Consider the following 19,773-nt stretch of genomic DNA (forward strand, 5'->3'; position numbering starts at 1 on the left):
CCGATCCTTTACACTTTCACTTGTTATTTTTCTTCATGCAAGGGGGTCCCTCGGGGGCATTTTTTTTACCCCTTCGTTTTTTATCCCCGGCGGCTTCAAGAGTGTGTACGGCGATGATGTAGCTTTGGATCCTGCAATCCCATCGACCTCCTGGTCTCTGTCTGTTCACCTTCATTTCTCTTTCCTTTAATCCCTGTGCTCATCTTTATCTCTTTGCCTTTTTCTCTCACACATCTTTCGTTTTTTTTTTTATGGTCTTGGACTCATAGATGCATAGCATGGGGGTCATTTTCTTACATTTTTCATTCTACTCGACTAGGGAGAGTGCTGGGGCCAAATTTATAGTGTCTCCGAGAAGGGATTCGGGCAGCTTTCCTTTACTCCCTCGCCTTTTTTACTCTTTGGGGAGCGTTAATATAGTTTAGCAGCTAAAGCTCGCCGACGGAAGAAAAGCTGAGGCGCCGAAGCTCGCGGACTCAATGCTTAACCGTTTTGGAGAGCTTTCCGAAAAGAAGCGCCGCTGCTGCACGGAAACCTGCCTTCCAGACTCTAGTGCTTTAACAGAAAAAACAGAGATAAGTGAGGATAATCAACTTGATTTGTGCATTTCCTTTCGAGCATTCTCTAATAAGAGAGAAAGCTGAGCTCAGTATATGACCACTGCACCACAGAGTAGTGATCACCAGGCAATCATCGGAGATACCACGCGAAACACGCCTGCATGGGGCGACGGACTTTCGGGCCCTTGTATTTGAGGCTTAGTGGCAGAGGTGTGAGAATAAGTTTCAAGTACCGGAAGGCTATTGCAATCTGAACACCTGCAGTTAAAGTGTTTCACAGCTGTTGCAAAAAGAAGAGAAAATTCCGAAGTTATCGACCTCCTTCGTTCAAGAAGTGACAACTGCAGATGTATTGCGCAACCGCTCCACGGTCATTTCAACGCCCACTTAGGCGCGGTCCACATGACCGCTGCATGATGTCACAGGGCACATCATCGACAACGCTCCCTCCACGAAGAAAATATTCTCATCAACCGTTGAGTGAACGCCGGATTTTTCAAACGAAAAGCTATGCACACGGTGCCACCGACACATATACTTCATCTATCCCTGGGAAAGCTCCGTGTTTGCAAGCACATGTCGATGTAAAAAAATAAAAACGACGAAAAAAACGTGTAAGCATGCATGTATGCATACTAGCAAATTTCTATAAGCACACGTGTGCAGGGGACAAGAGTGCAGATTCTTTGGAACGACGTACTACGCCGGATACGAGCCGCATGACACATAGAGACGTGCACATACGCGACAGTTTTGACAGATCAGCATATTGCATTTTATTATGCTTCGTCAAAAACAAGGGAATGCCATTTCTCCTCGCCTGCTAAGACCCACTGTGCAAGAAAACAACGTTTCACGTGAAACTCAAATGCCCTTACTGCACTGAGGATTTCAGGGGGGAAAAAAAAGACACCGTAAGGTTAAAATATAACGAATGTCTCTAACAAAATTCACGGGTGTGGTCGTTGATGCCGGCACCGGAACGTAGTACCGCGCTCTCGCTGGCACTGAAGACAACAGAGCGTTACATGCTTCTTAAGGGCATCCAAAATTACCTCGATTCTTACAGCGTGTAGGGGACAAGCTGCATAAGAACCAATGAGATTTTTCTCGCGTTTTCAGGAGTTTCACTTGCGTACAGAACGCGAAAACAGAGAAAACCCTAGGCGATTCCATCGGCACTTTGGTGTACATTTAGAGTTCTCCTTTATTTCTATGCTCCTTCCAAATCCTAACCGCTCTCTTCCTCGCATAAACATTCACTCCTGCATACAGAGTCTCAGATTAGTAGACCAGAGGTCGGCTGTAATATGTGTCCTTCAAAGGAAGCTTTATGGCTGAAGTTCACATTGATCATAACATTAAGTGCACGTGAACAGTCAAACACTCCCGTAAGAGCCAACAGCGAATAGCACGTTTCAGAGCATATAGTTTTAGTTGCCATCTACACGCGAGCAGCCGAAACACATTGCGCACTTATTACATGGAATAAAATGACTAAATGCACATAAAGCGTTGGGATAACTGCGACTCACTGCTAAAAAAATGGCTTAATAAATTTGTTACGGATCTGGCGTGAAACATTCTTTTCATAATCAATGGTTAGACGAAAATTCGTCTGGTCAGGCATTGGATTAAAGGAAAAAGGCATCCGGTCGCTGACCAAGTCAAGAAGTTCAAGGGTTGCAACAATGAGCGTGGACGTTGTGACTGCGACCTCAAAGTTTTGTTGCCTTCAGGAAACAATTTCATTGCCTAAATCGCGCGGTCATCATATCTAGGGATGATCTATCTATGCCTTCTTAAGACTAAGGCATCGTTGGCACAGCGGCACTAAGTTGTATTTTACTCACTGTCTTGCAGTATGCACTCAGAGCACTCAGGCTGGAAGGACGCGATGCACCTCTGCATGTAGTGTAAGGCCGAGAGTGCACTGTCTCATGTGCTTTAAAATCTTACTAGGCGTGTGAAAGGGTTACGACGTATGTTTCTATATGAGCAGAGTTATACGCCAATCAGTGCTTCGATGCAGGACACATCAGGACTCGACTGTTCACTAGAGTTCTCGATTCTGGCATTCTTGTTTTAATCCCAAACCATTTTTCGACTCCAGCAAAACACGATGAAGTGACAAGAGTAATAAAAGAGGAAGGCCGTTTAAGAGCGTGTAATTAAGGAAACCGTATTAAACGTGCTTCATGGAACAAGAAGTATGTCGGAAAGATACTGTTTATTGAGGCTTTCCAAGAGATATACAGTATGCATGTCTTAAAGGGTATTAGAAGTGTCCAACGAAGGCTTCGACGTTTTTCTTTGAAGAAACAGGAAGAAAAAGCGTTAAATAAAATCGATGCTTATTTTACTTCGGTTCTGTTTTCTTTCCTATCGTTCGCCGCTGAGTCGTCACGCGCTGTTCTCACGCGACGCCATCACAAGACCTTTACTTCCAACGAAAATACAGCTGCAGCCCGTACGTCTTCTCATATGCTAAGTTTCGACGTGACTTTCCTGTTCCTTTCCCGTCACGGACAGGGAAGAGAAAAAAGCTCCGGATGAAGCGAGATTTCAATCACTTTCCCTCAAAGCAGCCGTGACCTCCTCCCAGGCGTGGAGCGCATTCAGGGCAAAAACCAGGGTTAACGGGAATATATATATACCGGCTGAAAGCGGTAAAGTCAAACAGGAGCGGACAGCAGGCAAGCAGGGCAGGCGGCCCATGTACACACGGGACAGCACACGGCAGCCCCCTTCTTGCAGAGGTTTGAAGACGGAGGGGGAGAGAGCAGGACCACGCATGGGAGTGAGCGAGGGGCTGAGAAGGAGAGAGAGAGGGAGAGGGAAGAGAGCACATAGCGGTGCGACAGCGACAGTGACAGGACCCCGTGCCTCCGCGCCAACACAACGTCTTCACATTTGTCAACGCCAACATTAATCACCTTGGCGCGCACACGCGCGAAGAAGCGACGGCAGGAGCAAGGGAGTGAGTTCGCATAAAGGAGAGCGCCGGCGGGAGTGAAGAAAAACTCGCTCGCTCGCTCACTCGCTCGCGTGTGTCTGTGTGCGCCCGCGCGCGCGTATACTCTCGACGCAGAACGGGAGCAGAAGAAAGAGGAAAGAAAGAGCGTGGGTCCGGGCCATGGCGCGCACTGAGACACTCCCGACGGGTGACGTTCGGCTCTTCATCGATTTTCCATCAATTTGCCCCGAGTCGTCGCTCAAGGACGGCGCGCCAGGCTGCTGCCTTCGTGGGCACGCTTCCGCGAGCACGCTCGCGCACTTCATCTGTGAAACGTGGCTTTTGCGGACGGAAGGGAAGGGTATACATGTAGCCTGCTCGGGTTGGGATAGGAACATGCTAAAACTGGCGCCGAATATGTGACGTCTACAAGAAGTCGCGATTTCCGCTCGATTGGAAGTGTTGCTCTGGAATGGACGGAAAACAAAAAAAAATTGTCGGGGGTTTAGCTCTGGTTAGGCCTGGAGTGACGCGATAGCTACAGCTGGCTGAGTGGAACTTGGTCACGTGACCAACCACGTGACGAACCACGTGATCAGCCACGGCGCCGCGCCGCCGGCAGCTGCTCCGCACCACGTGACCAGCCACGCTGAAGGCTCGAAATGCTACCGTAATGTAGCTATCGCTACAGTATGCTATAGAGAGCGTCAGAGCTCTAGATGTGAAAATACACCCGTAAGCGAAGACGGAAGATGCAACACCATCGCAGGAGATTGGCTACCCCCGGCACGACAGCCAACCGGAAACCTTTCTGGTTAACATCCCTGCCTTTCGTCCCCTCTCTTATATATATCTAAGACAGCATACCGACCTCAACACATGACCGTATACATGTTTAATACAAGACAGTTTTTTCATGCCTGTGTTTTTCGTCTACTCTTCGGAGTATTTGTTATTATTAGCCTTTTTTTTCCTTGGTACCAATTAATCGCTTCTTGCATGCCGAAGCCGAAGGAGTGGCTAAGAGACAATGAAGGAGCGGGCCGTGCGAAAGGGCTCTGGATGAATTTCAATCCTAAGGGGCTTAGAACCGCGAAATTTCTGCGTTTTCACCCCCCATCGATGGCAGGCTGAAGCTGCTAGGAATCGAATCCGCAACTTCGTGCTGAGTAACCGGACGTCATCGCCATTGAGCTACTGCGACGCGTTTTTCAGCGTAGACTGCAATTTGTCCTTTACGATGCAACAGCGTAACGCGGTTTCTTGCATAGTAGTGGCATAAGGCCCCGAGCATAGGAAACTACTGTAAACTTTCTGGTTGTACTCTGCAATTTGTCATTTGCGGTGCAACAAAGTAGGGTGATTCCTTGGGTTAGTATAGGGCCCTAGTGACCGGAGCATAGGCAAATGTTAGAGCCCTACAGCTGAACGCAGCAATTTGTCATTTACGACTCAACAGTATAACGCTATTTCTTGCACTGTATTGACCTAATGCCCAAGCGTAGGAAATAATGGAGCCTTCTTCTGCCTGTACATTGCAATTTGTCGTCTACGATCCAACAAAGTAGCGAAGTTTCTTGCATAGTTAGGTCTATGTGCCCCTAGCATAGCCGAATGCTGGAGCCTTTTTGCTGTATACACTGAAATTTGTAATTTGACGGGAAAGTAAAGCAATTTCTTCGTTTAGCAAACTGTCTTGTAGTGTCCGAAGCATAGGCGAATGAGGTGGCCTTTTGGCTGTGCACCGGAATTTGTCCTTTGAGGTGCAGTGAAGTGTCCTTGTGCCGCGAGCCAATAGAATGCTGGGGCACCTGCGACAGTACACTACATTTTATCATTTCATATACCACAAAGTATAGAGCAATTTTTTTGGCTAGTAAAGCGTCGTACTGCCTGGAGCATAAGCGAATGCTGATGCCTTTCTGGCTGTACACTGACACTTTGCCTACTATGCAAACAGAGCAGCGCGATTTCTTGGGTTAGTAAAGTGCCCGTGTTCCATAAGCATAGGCGAATGCGGGAGCCTTTGCTGCATTATACGTTGTAATTTGTCCTTTCATATGCCACGAAGTAGAGTTAGTTAGTAAAGCGTCCTAGTACCCTGAGAATAGGCGAGCGCGAGAGCCCTTCTGGCTGTGCTGTATATAGTATCTGGTATACATACCCCTGGCTATGGAGGTGCGGAAGTTTACGTTTTGAAGTAAACAATTATTCGGTGCGGCTGGGAGGGTGGCACTTTCATGTACCAGTTTGGAAGTGCCTTAAATGTGTCGCAATTACTTTAGACTTTTATTCGCTTAACCTAGAATCAATTTCTGAGGCATGCTGAAAAAAAATTACGCCAGAAATGTCAAGAAATGGTCCCGAGCTAGAGAGTTTGGAAACTAATAGTTTTCGCTGAGAATTTGGAAATAACACTATGAAGGTGATTTTCCGCTCAGTTTTTTTTAACGTGCGAGACTGGAAACGAAGGCATCGAAGGCAAGAAAGCATAGCTATGAACAAAAAGACAGAAAATACGTCTTTAATGAAACATTAGTCCTAGAATAAAAAAAAATACACATGCGTGCTTCCTTGACGCCCCTAATCGAAGCTTCCAGGTTTTCGCCGAGAAGCGGACGAGTGGTTAGTGAGCCAGTAAAGAGAGCAACCAAAACGCCTAAGAGCTGTCAAGAACCGCGTCGTAAATTATCTGCGAAACCAAAATTTTCTCTATACGTTCCACAAACCCGCAGGCACGCTATTCGTTTCAGACACGCCGCGACACGACCCTATACACTCAAGCGAATAACAGCCCGGAGTTCGTTGATCTCAATCGGCCAGGCATGTTCAGAATTAATTGCCCCCGCGTCTGCTTACGGTGCCCGTTGAATGGACCGCAAACATGGATGACGATGACAGCTCCCCCCCCCCCCCCCCCCCCGCCCGCTTGGCAGACACACACACACAGACCTCGCGCACGCCCTAGGCGCAACGGCGGCGACGCTGCCTCGGGCCACAAAAGATGGAGACGTCAAGCAGGCCGCCTCCTTTTGTTTTCTTTCGGTCTCGTTACGGAAACAATTGCCTCGGCGCCGCGCCTGGCGAGAGACAAAGGTGTTTTCCGCCCAGGGGACATCTGCGGCATCAGCCTCCTCGCGAACGCTGCTGCGTGCCGAAAACAAAAGAGCTGCTGCCGCATCGCGCAAAGCAGCCTCAACGGGTGCACACGCCGGGCGACGACAACGCCGTCGATGCGGAGGAAGGAGAGTGACAGTGCACTGCGCACAATGCGCGCACTACGGAATAAAACAAAGGAGACGGAGGAGTGCTGCGTTTTTTTTTACTTATGTTTTGCGCTATGCTCTCACTGGCATTCTAGAGGCAGCCCCCCCCTCCCTTCAGCACCCGCGAAGGACGCGTGTGTACGTGTGCGCGACTTTCTCTCGTCAACGGAAAGAAGCCACCCCCCTACTGGGACGTCAACATTGTTGCGCGTCCCTTTTGACGCCCTTCGCGAGAATCGGCAAGTGTTTCTGGACGCCGGCCGCGTCGGCGGATTGCGCGCTGAGTGACGGTCGCTGTCCTTGTGTTGACTGCGTTACTCAACAATTGATGAGTCGCCCTCGCCACCCGAAGGGGAGAACTGCAACGGTACGAGAGAACAGCGTGCGGCAAAACGAACTGTGAGCGCTGCAGGGTTAGTAACCAGGCTGCCTGCGTATGGTAGCGCGACCTGCATGCACTGTATGAACGATTTAGCGGCAGTGTGATCTAGAGGCTCGCAACGAAATATTCTTCGTTTTCCTAGGTCGTTATGGGCATTTTGTCGCGGGACACAATACGTGGAAGTTCGAAAACGCGGCTATAACACGTCTGTATTCGTAGAATTATAGCGATGCTCACGATAGCCACGGAGAACAAACTACATCAACTGAAGCTTCTTCGCAAAAGAGTTCAAAGCAGCATTGCTTTTCTTTTCATTTTCCAATCACTGAACATTTCTGTTCGTTTGTGGACAAGCACCTCAAATGATATCAAATCAGGTCCAATATCAACAAAAATTTACCATGCCTCCATATACTGCGCAAACAAAGTAAACAAACACTGAGTGTAAACACTGTAAATGTGTACAGTACATTTAACGCTGTTTACATTGCCACGTATGTAGTCCGTACATGACCGTGTAAGTAGGAGCGTTGTCCATGTTATCCGGGTTAGACTGGAAGGTGAAGAGCACGGAGTTGTCGGCGAATAAGAAAATTCCCCCGATTAAATGCACGTGCGTGTATGAGACCTCCCGTAACAACGACGGCAGCAAAGGAAAGGCGTGGTAATCGTCGCACGAAACCCTCCGTCATACCTCACTCGGTGTCTTAATTAAGTGAGAGCGCCCAGAGTGTGCACATGTATGGCAACACAGCACGGCGCAACACGCCTACAGTATCCCTATAGTAGTCTAGTCGCTAAGGGGACGTTAAAGACAAACTGAAGGTGACCTGTACCAATAGGGTACCACGGTTTTATCACAGAGGGACTGCTCTTACTGAAAATGCAACTTTTGTAAACAAGAACGGTTCACAAAACAAAATACAGATGGCGACGTCATCGGTCGATTTCGCAAGTACACTGTGTGCGTCGACACCGATCTTTTTCGCGCGGATACTAGTGGCTATCACTCTAAACACGAATACGCCAATATGGGAGCAAAAAGGGAGTAATCTTGCCTTTTATCCTTTTATGAAAGGGTTTGCGCTAGAGGACGGTTTACTACCGTTTTTACTCCTTTCTGTTTAGAATGTAGGCTACGCAGCCATGTCATTTCGAAACTGTAGCAACCAGTCCTTTTCGAATAAGACGTCACAAGTTTCAAACAAGCAATGGAAAAAATTTTAAATTTAATTTTCTCACCTATAGATGCGTCTTCTCCTGCCAAACTTCAAGATGCCATAAAGAGACAGAGAATGAATATTTACATAGAAAAATAATAGGACGGAGGTGTTCTCGGTGTTCCTTCGAGAAGGACTTGGCCGCATTGTTTTTAACTAAAAATAATTGTTCTATCCGCTAGAAATTGGTCGATTTCTACTCTGCACCGAGTGGACAGCAAGAAAAAGCCACAAAAAGAGAAGACTTAAGAATGCATCCGCCCAAGTCTCCGCTTACAGAAAACGGACAACGACGAGACATGCTTCCACGTGCGTGAGCAACGCTAACTGTCTATCTTGAAAAAGGGGCGCTCGAAGAGCAGCAGCGGCCCGGACGTTCACGCTGGGCACTGTATCCAGGAAAAAAAAAAAAAAAAACGGCCACACAACTCGGCGGCGGGCACATCCCAGTTTGAGTGACGAGTGAAAAGCGGCTGGCGAGGCAAACTCCTGGCCCACATAGCATAATACGCCGCGAGCGCACGGGGTGCTGGCGCCCACCCAGAGCAGCCCACATACCCAGTGCTCCGGTGTCCTTGCGGCGTTCAAGGTTAGGGAATAAAAATCTCCACTTTCGGAGCGGAAGGTCGTCGCCGGCACTCGGTCCCGCTCCCCCCACCACGTAACACACGGCGGCTCCTGAGCGGAGCACCCCGCTCCACGGGGCGGTGGTGTCTTAGACGATGCATAAAAACTGGCCCCGAATAATGCTTCGCACAGCGAGGAGTGCGCCATAAAGAACCGCGCTTCTTTCGCGATCCCTCGGTGTCTTTCTTCCTTTCTTTTTCACCTTCTTCCTACCTGCTTTCGCGTAGCCCTAGTAGACGCCGTGGGGGAACTTCTTCCCCACTTCCTCCTCTTCCCTTCTTCAGGGCCCCTTCCCCTGTGAAGCCTGGCCTCCTTGCAATCGTAGCAGTCTCACCGGGCCCTCCCGGGAGAGCCGGCGCCATTGGAGCCGCGGCTATTATTTTCCATTACTGCTCTATAAGGCCGCGCGCCCATTGTGTCGCGGCAGCACCCTGCCGAAGATGGTGGGGAGGCCCCCGTGACGTGGATTTCGGACGGCTGCTCTCGTGGCAACAGGTGCACCGGGGGCGACTTGAAGAAGAACGGGCCCCAGTCTGGAGCCGGGAGGAAATAGGAAAGGACGCTCGAAACGGGGAGCCTCCGAGCAACGCTGGCTGCGAGGACTGCCGTTGCATAGCAAGCTATATAGCGTAGGAAGCACCGCGAAACGATGGGGGTAGGAACGGAGGCCATGCTTATTCTGTGGGGTGCTTAGACCTCTGCCCACAGATGGAATGAAGAGGACACTAAAGGCGTATTCCAGTAGGCGATCCGGAGCAGTTCTCTGAATCTGCGAAGGAGCAAGATGACTAGGGAGTCCAGGGATCATACCGTGGCGGTCCAATCAGAACTTAAAGTCTGAACCCAAATCGCACTTTGAAACATGCTATTAGCTTTAATTCCCGGAGAGAAAAGTTGCTCCGGATCACTGATTTGAATACTCCTTGTGTTAGCCAGTACACCAGGCATGCAGCGACGTTGTTATGTACTACAGCAGCTGCTGCCGTGTGTCTTCAAGATCCGTCCACGTGGTACAGTACCTTCTATGAGGAACTTTACTGTGTGGAGAGGCGATTACTGGAACGTACCCGTCACAGTATTCTGTAAATAGAGAGATTTAGCATGCGCGGGTGGCCTCGGTGGGAGCACACCTGCCACTGCGCGCAGTTTGGTCCCCGCGTAAGCGGATTACAGTAGCGGAGCACGGACTGTTGGGCGAGTTGGTGCAGTGCAAACACGTACAAGCGCACAAAAACACAAACACACGAAGAAAGAGACTGAGACACCACGAGCGCTTGTGGTGTCTCTTTCTTCGTGTGTTCGTGTTTTTTGTGCGCTTGTACGTGTTTACAGTAGCGGAACGCTCATCGCGCTATGCTAAATCTCGTTACTCTCTGCGCCTAGGAATGGCGGCACTGCATGAATTGCGACGTGCACATATACTCTTGAGCGGTTTTCAGTGCTCCAGTGTTCAGCATCACCTGTCAAATAAAAATAAGCTCGGTATTCTGGCGCGGGCTTGTTCTTGTGTGAGGAATGATGACATAGTGTGTAAGCCAAAAGTTATGCTGAATAATTCCTTTCTCGCTCTGTCTGGAGTACTTTTATTATTATTATTTTTTTCAGAATGTGTTGCAGCTGATACGAATTTATGACGAAACGAATAACAGCGGTTTCTGCTGGGCTGAACAACACGCAGCTTGACTGCAAGCTTAAAGCAATGGGCCACTGCTGTGCTTCTCGATTCGCAAGTGAGAGTTGTGCTTATCGATGTGAGCTCACTGGCAGCTTTGAGCACTGCTCTTGCTTCTCGAACAAGCTTACCCCTTTTGTGCAGATTCTCGTCTCCTTGTGAGCTAACGTGATTACACGAAGACGTAAACGAATAACTGGTATTAGGTATACTTTGCACTGCATACGTGAGGGATTCGGTGTATGCTCATTCATTTCCTATTCTGAGAGATGCTGTTCCTTCTTCGTTGCTATTCCGAAATATCGAAAATAAGCGCGTTTACATGGGTCATTGTTAGACCAGGGGAACTAGCTAAGTACGAATGGCAGTTAAGCTGGCAGTTGGCTGGATGACCGCTCGGGAGTCTGGTGGAGGCAGAAATATTGCGATCGGTTCTTATATATTTTTCCTTGTCAAGCCCGGCTAATAGGTGAATGCGCTTGAGATAAAGCGAATAAATCGCAACAACGTGGCCGCATGTACCGGGTCGTCCACTCTTAACGTGAACACGCAGGCGCGTTGCCGTTGTCTTCAGGGCGCCAGTGCATCCGAACTGGTCGCGCATCGAAGCAAAGTGGCGCATGCGCAGAGGAACCTGAGGGTGGTGCCTCGTGTGGCCCTGCGACTTAGCTTCAAAGCGCAGCCCGGGCGGACGCAATGGCGATCCGAAGCGACCGGCCACGTGCTCGCATGTTCACGCTAAGAGTGGACGACCTCGCATGCGTGAAGTAAGGTAAAGTAAAGTAGAGTAAAGTAAACAACCTGGCCAATATATGCATGAGTGTAGCCTCAACGAGGTAGTACAACAGCTCCGTTTGGACGTGCCTGGCACTTGCTATCTCAGTAGAACACGTTATTGGGCAAGTTGGTTCATAGCTTGAGCAGATGAAGCGCACAAAAACACAGCACAAAGGAAAAGAAAGACACGAGACAAGCGCTACTTACAACTGTTTATTGAATTCAATAACGGCTGCAAGGACTGCGGCAAAGAAGAGCAAAAAATTTGTGAAGCAAAGATCCAAGGAACTCGGATATTAGGTAGAAGTAAAGATAAGACTGCCCGTGAACTGCTAGAAGCCCATCGGATTAGAAAAAGCGGGAGTTCCTGTGTCAGCACCTCATCGCTGGTCATTCATAAGAATGAAAGTATATTTTTAGATAAGTTTAGAAAGATTTGAATCACTTTTGTTCCCCGCTCTGTAGTATCCTTCCCCTCGAACTAGTCATTTACCCGTTGTTTGTTATATTGTTTTTGTCTCCCTTTCCTCCATGCCTTCCTCTTGGCTATAAATAAGCCGTCATTGAATTCAATGAACAGTTGCAAGTAGCGTCTGTCTCGTGTCTTTCTTTTCCTGTGTGCTGTGTTTTTTGTGCGCTTCACCTACTCCTGCTATCTCCGCTTAAGTAGTCGGTGGCACAACGCAGATTTCTGTGCAGAAGCCGGTCTTTATGAGTGACCGTCCGCGGATGCTTTCAACAGCAAAACGTGATTTTCTTGAATCTGGCACGTCCCACTTCGCGGAGATCAAGACAAGGGCATGACGCATGGTGGCTATTAATATGCCTTTGGCGGGGCATAGCGGCCGATTTCTAGGAAAAAATTAAACTGCGTAACCTGCTTACGACTTTTCGCTTATTTCTCATATTAACGGACAGACAGACGTGCACGAATTTAGAATAATTCTGCCCCCCCCCCCCCCCGGGAAGCTTGACGAATAATAAACAACCAAATAAATACTACATTCATGAATAAATAAACAAACATGACAGCATCGTGGAACTGTACAAATATATTGTGACTCAACAGGATAGTGAAGCATTGACGTGCATGCCTAGAGCGGCTTGACTCCAGACCAGATTTGGCACATGTTTGATAAAGGAACCAGTCGAAAAAGGACGGACTATACAGGGTATAGGCACACAACACGAGATAGATCGATTATCGTGTTGTGCGTCTCCCTTGTAGCCCTTCGTCTCTCTTCGACCGGTTCCTTCATCAAACACGCATCAACTAGTTCAGCTGTCAACTCTTCTGCAAGATTTGGTATCGCATTTTTAAGTTCCAGATGTTGTGTATGTTCCAACGAGAGAATGAAACTGTCGACACACCTTTCTGCACGCAAATAGTATAGGTCGCGCCAGCCTGATCGAAGAGCAATCAGCAACCCTATAACAATCATCTTCGAATAGCCCTTATTGATCTTTATCGATGCGTCATTACGGGAACAAAAGAGAGATGGAGTATCTCGTGTTTATCCTAATTACGGTCATCACTGCGCATGCGTACGGGCAATCAGCTTGAAGACAGACGTTTCCTCCTGGATCTAGAGAAAACCAGTAAAGATTTGTTGCACCATTTTCTAAATTTTTTTATGGTCATGTTATGCTAGAGCGAATGCGGTGCTTTTTGTTTGTATGTTTGTTTTTCTGAAATAGACTGTCTTCTCTGAAGCATTGATGCTCAAAGAATTGTGAAGACATGAGGCATTTTAATAAGTCTCAAGTCATGCAGCACATCACACACGGAAAATTTTTGTTCGTTGGTCTCAGTGAACAGAAATTTAGGAAGCCGGCAGAAAATACCTTGAGCAATGTTTGAAATTTCATTAATAATAGTAACGAAATTATTTTGAGTAAGCAGTACGATCAAAAAGCACATGAATATATCAGTCGAACCTCGTTATAACGAAACGGCTTATAACGAAACAATGGATATATCGAAGGAATAACGAGTGTCCGAAGCTCGGTCAACACGGCCTATAACGAAGTCACTGCTATAACGAAGTGATCGCCGGGCCCCTTCCACTTCGTTATAGCGAGTTTCGATTGTGTATGCATACGCGCCGCCAGCACACTGTGCTTTGGTGTCGTCGAGATCGCCGTTTGAGTGACGTTACACCGATTCCGCTGTAAGTATATATGCTATCATCGACGGGCGTGTTTCGCCAAGTTACAGCGCTTGTTTTATTCGCTGTCTTCCCCTGAAGTTTGCATAAACGCGCCGCCTGGAGATAGCAGCCGGGTAGTTAACCTAACTTCACTCTTTCCTTGCATGCGCGAATATCGCAAGGGCTGCGCACCAAATAAGTGCATTCGGAGGGAACCGGGAACTACGCGTAGATGGACGAGCACTCACGAAAGTGCCCCCCCCCCCTCCCCCCTCCGCCATATCTCGGCGAGTCTTTATTGCGCCTGGCTATCATTTATTGCTGCTGCTCCGCAACGGAACCTTTTCTATACATATACGGAGTAGAAAAGCCACGATAAAGCTAAAGCGGCAGAAGGAATCGGGAAAGAAATACAGGGCACACCGAGGAACAGAGAACGGTGCGCCATTTAGTCGCCGATGCCCCAGTGATGTAGAAACGTGCCTGCAGCGGCCGTCGTCCACGATACAGCTATACGCCCCCCCCCCCCCCCCCCAATTATCCGAGAATGACGCACTCGCGATGGGAATCGCGCAAAGTGAGACCAATTGAGACTCGTTTCAAAGCACTCATTAAGGGCAGCAAAGCGACTTCCAAGCGCTGACAGTCTGTCAAGATCCTTTTTCATGAAGGCTGCATGACTTGGAGTCGGGCGGGAATTCGACACCCCCCCTCCGCGAACAGACCTAATCAATGCTCTGTAGAGATGGCAACGACAAAAAAAAAAAACGAAGAAACAAATAAAAAGAACGAATCACCAGAACTGGGAAGCAGTGTGTCAGTTGTTGCGAACTTCAATTAGCTTCCATTGCAAGAGCGCAACAGTATATCGAGAAGCGCAAACGCCGGAAATTAGACAACCGTGAGCGGCAGAACGGGAGTCTTGAACAGAGTGTATAAGCTGTCATTGCTTATAGAAGTAATCTCCACACTGGTTCCCACGTTCCGCTTAACGACTGATGCAGCATAATGAGAGCCCAAGCTGCGTAAATTAGCGTCCCATTACGTGGCTTAATAACCGCGGTGGTTTCGCGCACGCCTCTATTTATGAGCTATGCAATCGTAGCTATCGCGTAAGTTACGTCAGCTGCGGACGACACACTGCACAATGTAAGCTACAGTGCGAATCCTCCTCCTCCTCGCTATAGACGGCCGTTCTTCGGCGTTCGGGCTTTCGCAAAGGAGAACATGTTTATATATACGCCTTAGCCATTGCTTGAGTTGCGTTATAGGTATTAAAGCGCTTAAAAAGCACGCCAGTTTCCTTCAACTAACACACAGGTTCATAAAAAAATAAGGGGGGGGGGGTGGGGGAGTGCTTGTGAACCCAGCCTGCATATGAACCAAAATAGCGCGGGCCATTTTTGCCAGGTGTTACGGAAAACGAATATACAGATAGAGCAAAACAGTCTGTGCACAGTGGCTGTGCCCCGCGAGGTGCCAAGAACCGCAGAAGAAAATATGGACTTACCCCTTCCCAGTGCTGGCGATTAACCGGGTCTTCTCGGCGGTCCCCTGCCGCGAACGAACAAGACCGCGCGGCCTCTCTCACGCTGGCCGAAACCTAATCCAGCCGGATCGCTTTTGCCGCCAACGACAGGTACAATCTCGCAAATGTGGCATCCAACACCGCCTGCGTGCACGCGGGAATAAAAAAAGAAAAGAAAAGAAAGAGAAGCGCGAATGAATAAAACAATGACACCGAGCCTCTTCTCTGCGCGAACGAAGAAGACCGCTTCTTCAGACTCACGTGGAGCACGTGCGACAAGGAAAAAAAAAACAGTAATGAGAAGAGCAGCGGGAGGAAACAGGTGAAGGAGGCAAGGAAAATATTGCGCCCAAGAGGAGACAAAAAAAAAAACGCAAGAAGCGCAGGAGGAGGCGCGAGGGGACAAGTGTGATGGAGCATTAGGCGTGTGCACGAAAAGGAAGCATCCATCGCGGACAACACGGATCAGCAGGAGGCGCCAAAGACAGTGATATCTAATTACCGCGAAGCCGGGTGTCCCCTATAAACAACTCACGAGTCCGCAACGCAAACAGCACCGGCCACAGACCCGGGCGCCTCCGCTAGATGAGCGGCCAGCGGAGCGGCGGCACTTCTAGGGCTTCCCTTTTAATGAGCCTCACGCGCGGGGTGCGTGGCTGGGCTCGAGAACGAACCGTCGGCCAGCGGCGCGTTTCACGCGAGGGCCTGCTGTGCCTACATGACCCGCCCCGGGGCTGCCGCCGCCCGACTTAATCCTCCTGCATGCTCTCGAGCCTCGGCTGCCGAGAAAACTGAATCTGGGCTTTAAGGTCGGCGGCGGTTTGCAAGGGTGGCCGGGTAGCGAGGTCGAATAATCGAAATCAATCCGAGTGCCTCCTCTGTAGTGCTGTTCCTCGAAGAGCAGACGTTGTCTCGAAGCTGTAGTCTTCACTTTGAATGCAATGCCTTGGGCCCTACTTTGTTGGATACGAGTAAACAGCAGAGCTCTTGGTGCGCCAAAAAGTAGGCACAGTCGATAGTATATCCGTTTCCGGACTATATCTTTCACTAAATCCAAAATGCGTGTCTGCCTTGAAGACGTGCTCATGTCTCAGTCACCCGGCAGTTCCTGGCTTCCTTAATTACGAAATATCCGAGGCAGCACATGATCAAATAGTTAATGCGGATATCCCACTGCAGTCTTCCTCACAATCAGTCCACTGCAAGACAAAGGCTACTGGCATGGATGGAAGGTAGGAGCGTCCCCTTTGAAACGGGGCAGTGGTAGTTGCCACCATGCTCAGTTTTTTTCCTTTATTTTTGTTTAACTCTGCTGTAAGTTGTTAATAAAATTCGCCATTTTCTTTAAAATACGTCTTCCTACGCTTTAAAACTTATGTCACCTCTCTGCTTTTGTGCCGCCAATCGTCCAATCGCTTTTTGCTAATTTCCACTGCAGATTTATTTACATGACTATTGTTATATCTAAACCCTAAGGCCTCAGGAAGAGTGACTGTACCTGCATCGACATCGGGATGGATACCATCACATTTTAGAATGAGGTGTTCTATTGTTCTATTTTATGGCAATGAGCTCCAGTTAGCTCCATCTAGCGTCAGTCGCGGTCGCACTATAACAGCCAAGCCTTCGCCAAGGTCCTTAGTAATTAAGGCTCTGCGCCGCCCTCAAAAGAAGAGGAAAATGAATATATTGGAGCAATGCCATATTACTTGAGAAGAAGAAGAAGAAGAAGAAGAAGAAGAAGAAGAAGAAGAAGAAGAAGAAGAAGAAGAAGAAGAAGAAGAAGAAGAAGAAGAAGAATGCTATGCCATCGGCCAATGGGGAAAAGTGGGATAAGAGAAGTTCCACCGCTTGTTGGTCAACTAGAAACAAGAGGAACAGAGTTGGAAGAGACGGGCTTGTCGGTCAGGGTCAGGAGGTTGGCCGAAATGAGCGTCACATGTGGCAACACAAAGACTGTCGGCTAGGGAGGGATAAATGCCTGAGAGGCAATTTAAGGAATAGCGGAGAAGAGGAGGACTGTATCACGCTTCAGCGGGGTGTGATTGGCGGTATGGCTTCTGTGTTGGGGCCACTGGGGCAGTGCGGGAGAAAGCTGCCAGTCCTATTGCGCACAGTCGGTGCCTGGAAGGGGACACTTCCTTTTCCATGGCAACCACTCCGTCGCTCTCTAACAGACCACATGTTATCAGTCTTACGTACTACATGCCCCGCCCATGCCCGAGTTTTCTTTTCTTAATTTCAGTTATGTAGCCGAGTGGAATTTGTTTTATGGTCTGCGCGAACTCGTAGCTTGCTGCGCACGGCACGGAGCGTGCGCACAAACCAGTCAGTCATATCTAGGAAAGCAGCATCGCGCTCCGCTGGTGGCAGCTACAAACGGCGATCACGTTGGCTTACTCCTAGAATTTTCGAGTATCGCCCGTTCCACTGACTCACCGCATCCTTTGTCGCTTCGAGCGCAGAGTAAGAAGACCCGACTGGAATTGTAGTTAGATTGCTACCGTCTTATACATACAGGTAAGTCATACGTGAAAAAAAAAAAACGCCACATGTTACAATGGCGGGCATGCATGCATAATTAACACTTGTAACTATACACCGAATCCACAGTTTACTGCAAGACAGCTGGAAGTGCACGCACGCAGTCTGGCGCACGATAAAAAGACCACACCATGCACAATAGGCATCCGAAAACCAGAGTTATTTTTACTTCTTCAGAGAAATTTAAAAACATACACTCTCAGAAAAAAGGTAGTAGTACTTACTAACTTTGGGGTAGTAACTGGTTATTACATATGTTACTACCCTCTTAGTAACTGCAGTAAGTAACGGGAAGGTTAGTAACAGTTACTAACCCATTGAGTTAATGACTGCTGCTACCCGCAGTTAGCAACGGGAAGCTGGTAGTATTTAATAAGAAAATGAATAGAAACTTTCGTATATGTTGCTAGGTTCTTCGTGCAATGTGCTGGCGTGGCTTGTTAAATTTATGCATACTGGAAAAATAAAAGGAGCTATAGAGTCAATTTGACTAATTCCCGAAACCAGTAAAAGCGATCAGAGCGTGCTGACCATAAATCACACTCTTAGGTTTAGGAAATTAAAGGCGCAGTAAGCGTCTCACTTCTCGGTGATCATCTCAACCGCACCGTGAGGGAACAGAGGAAGGAGGCATTGAAAGAAGGAAGATAAATGGTACGCCGTATGAGGGTTGTGCTCCGGATAAATTTCGATCACCTATAGTTCTTAAAGTGCACTGACACTGCACGGTACTCCCATATACAATATCAGTGGCAACAAAGCGTAAGTATCAGAGGGAGCAAAGTATAAGCATTCAGCTGGATTACACCATAATTATGTGTGATGGCAGATTTTTTTTCTAACTAGTTTTGGCGTACAATATCCAAAAATCATTATCAACTCTAGTTGAGAAACAACCAGAAAATTCACCCTTTTGTGCGAAATTGTCATTCACTTCCAAATTGCACACAGGATTACAGGGGCGTAGCGGTATCCTTATGCACTAACACCAGCTCGAACAAACAAGCAGGGTTGCAACAGCAAACGATGAAAATGCGTTTAAAAGACGAAAAGGACCACACATTTCCTACCCGCCGCGGTGGCTCAGTGGTTAGAGCGCTCGGCTACTGATCCGGAGTTCCCTGGTTCGAACCCGACCGCGGCGGCTGCGTTTTTTGTGGAGGCAAAACGCTAAGGCGCCCGTGTGCTGTGCGATGTCAGTGCACGTTAAGGATCCCCAGATGGTCGAAATTATTCCGGAGCCCTCCACTGCGGCACCTCCTTCTTCCTTTCTTCTTTCACTCCCTCCTTTGTTCCTTCCCTTACGGCGCGGTTCAGGTGTCCAACGATATATGAGACAGATACTGCGCCATTTCGTTTCCCCCAAAACCAATTAATATTATTATTATTATTAACACATTTTCTGGCGTTCCAAAGCGAGCAGAGGTGTGCATAGCACGCACGAATCGAAGCGCTATCTCCCTGCTGCACACCAAATGTAGATGAAGTCGCTGGCTCCTTCTCGCCAAATCCTCGCGCTCTTTCCCACACCCCCTTCGTCGACCTCTCATCTACGCCCTTTATCGAAAGCACGCGCCGCCCATGCCGTGTGTACAGTCAGCGCCGAAGAACGTGCTTGTTTCTGCCCAAAGCTTAACCTTCCCCCTTCTCGTACACACTGCAGAGGCGAGCCGCGTACAGCCGACGTCGCACGCGCGCGGCAGCAACGCGCAAAGGCAGGCAACCGCCGCAACAACCGCGATCGCAGCAGCAACGCCACGAACACAAAAAACAAATGCCCATCGAAGTGGGAGATCCCGAGGAACGATTATATTGCATAAGCGGCCAAGAATGCATCTCGTACGGCTCGGTACAGATATATAGGGGGTACATAGGGGAGGTTGGAGGTGCTGGAAGGAGGGGGAGGGGGGGGGGGGTTGAAGGCGGCTAGCTGTACAGTATAAAAGGCTAGAGGAAAAGAGTGCAAGGGCTGCTGGCTGGGCGGACGGCGAAAGAGATGGGATCCCCTGCGCACAACAATGGGCCGAATGGAGGAAATTAACGACTCGTTTTCCCCAGAGCACGAAACGCAAGCTGAGATATCGCTCTTCG

At 48.7% G+C, this 19,773-nt stretch overlaps 1 protein-coding gene across 5 annotated transcripts in view; it reads right to left on the bottom strand.

The window, feature by feature from the left end:
- LOC144120761 (uncharacterized) overlaps nucleotides 1-19,773 on the bottom strand; it is a 560,558-nt gene that overhangs the window by 496,575 nt on the left and 44,210 nt on the right. For 2 of the 5 annotated variants that reach the window (XM_077653446.1, XM_077653448.1), the window contains exon 2: nucleotides 15,121-15,282. The exons of 1 other annotated variant lie outside the window; for it this stretch is intronic. The gene's annotated coding sequence lies outside the window, so the exon portion shown is untranslated. Of the gene's footprint in view, nucleotides 1-15,120; nucleotides 15,283-19,773 lie in introns of those variants that run through there. 2 more of the 5 variants (XM_077653449.1, XM_077653451.1) reach the window with 2 other exon arrangements.

The sequence above is a fragment of the Amblyomma americanum genome, chromosome 2 (genome assembly GCF_052857255.1).
Source record: "Amblyomma americanum isolate KBUSLIRL-KWMA chromosome 2, ASM5285725v1, whole genome shotgun sequence".
NCBI classification, from domain to species: Eukaryota; Metazoa; Arthropoda; class Arachnida; order Ixodida; family Ixodidae; genus Amblyomma; species Amblyomma americanum.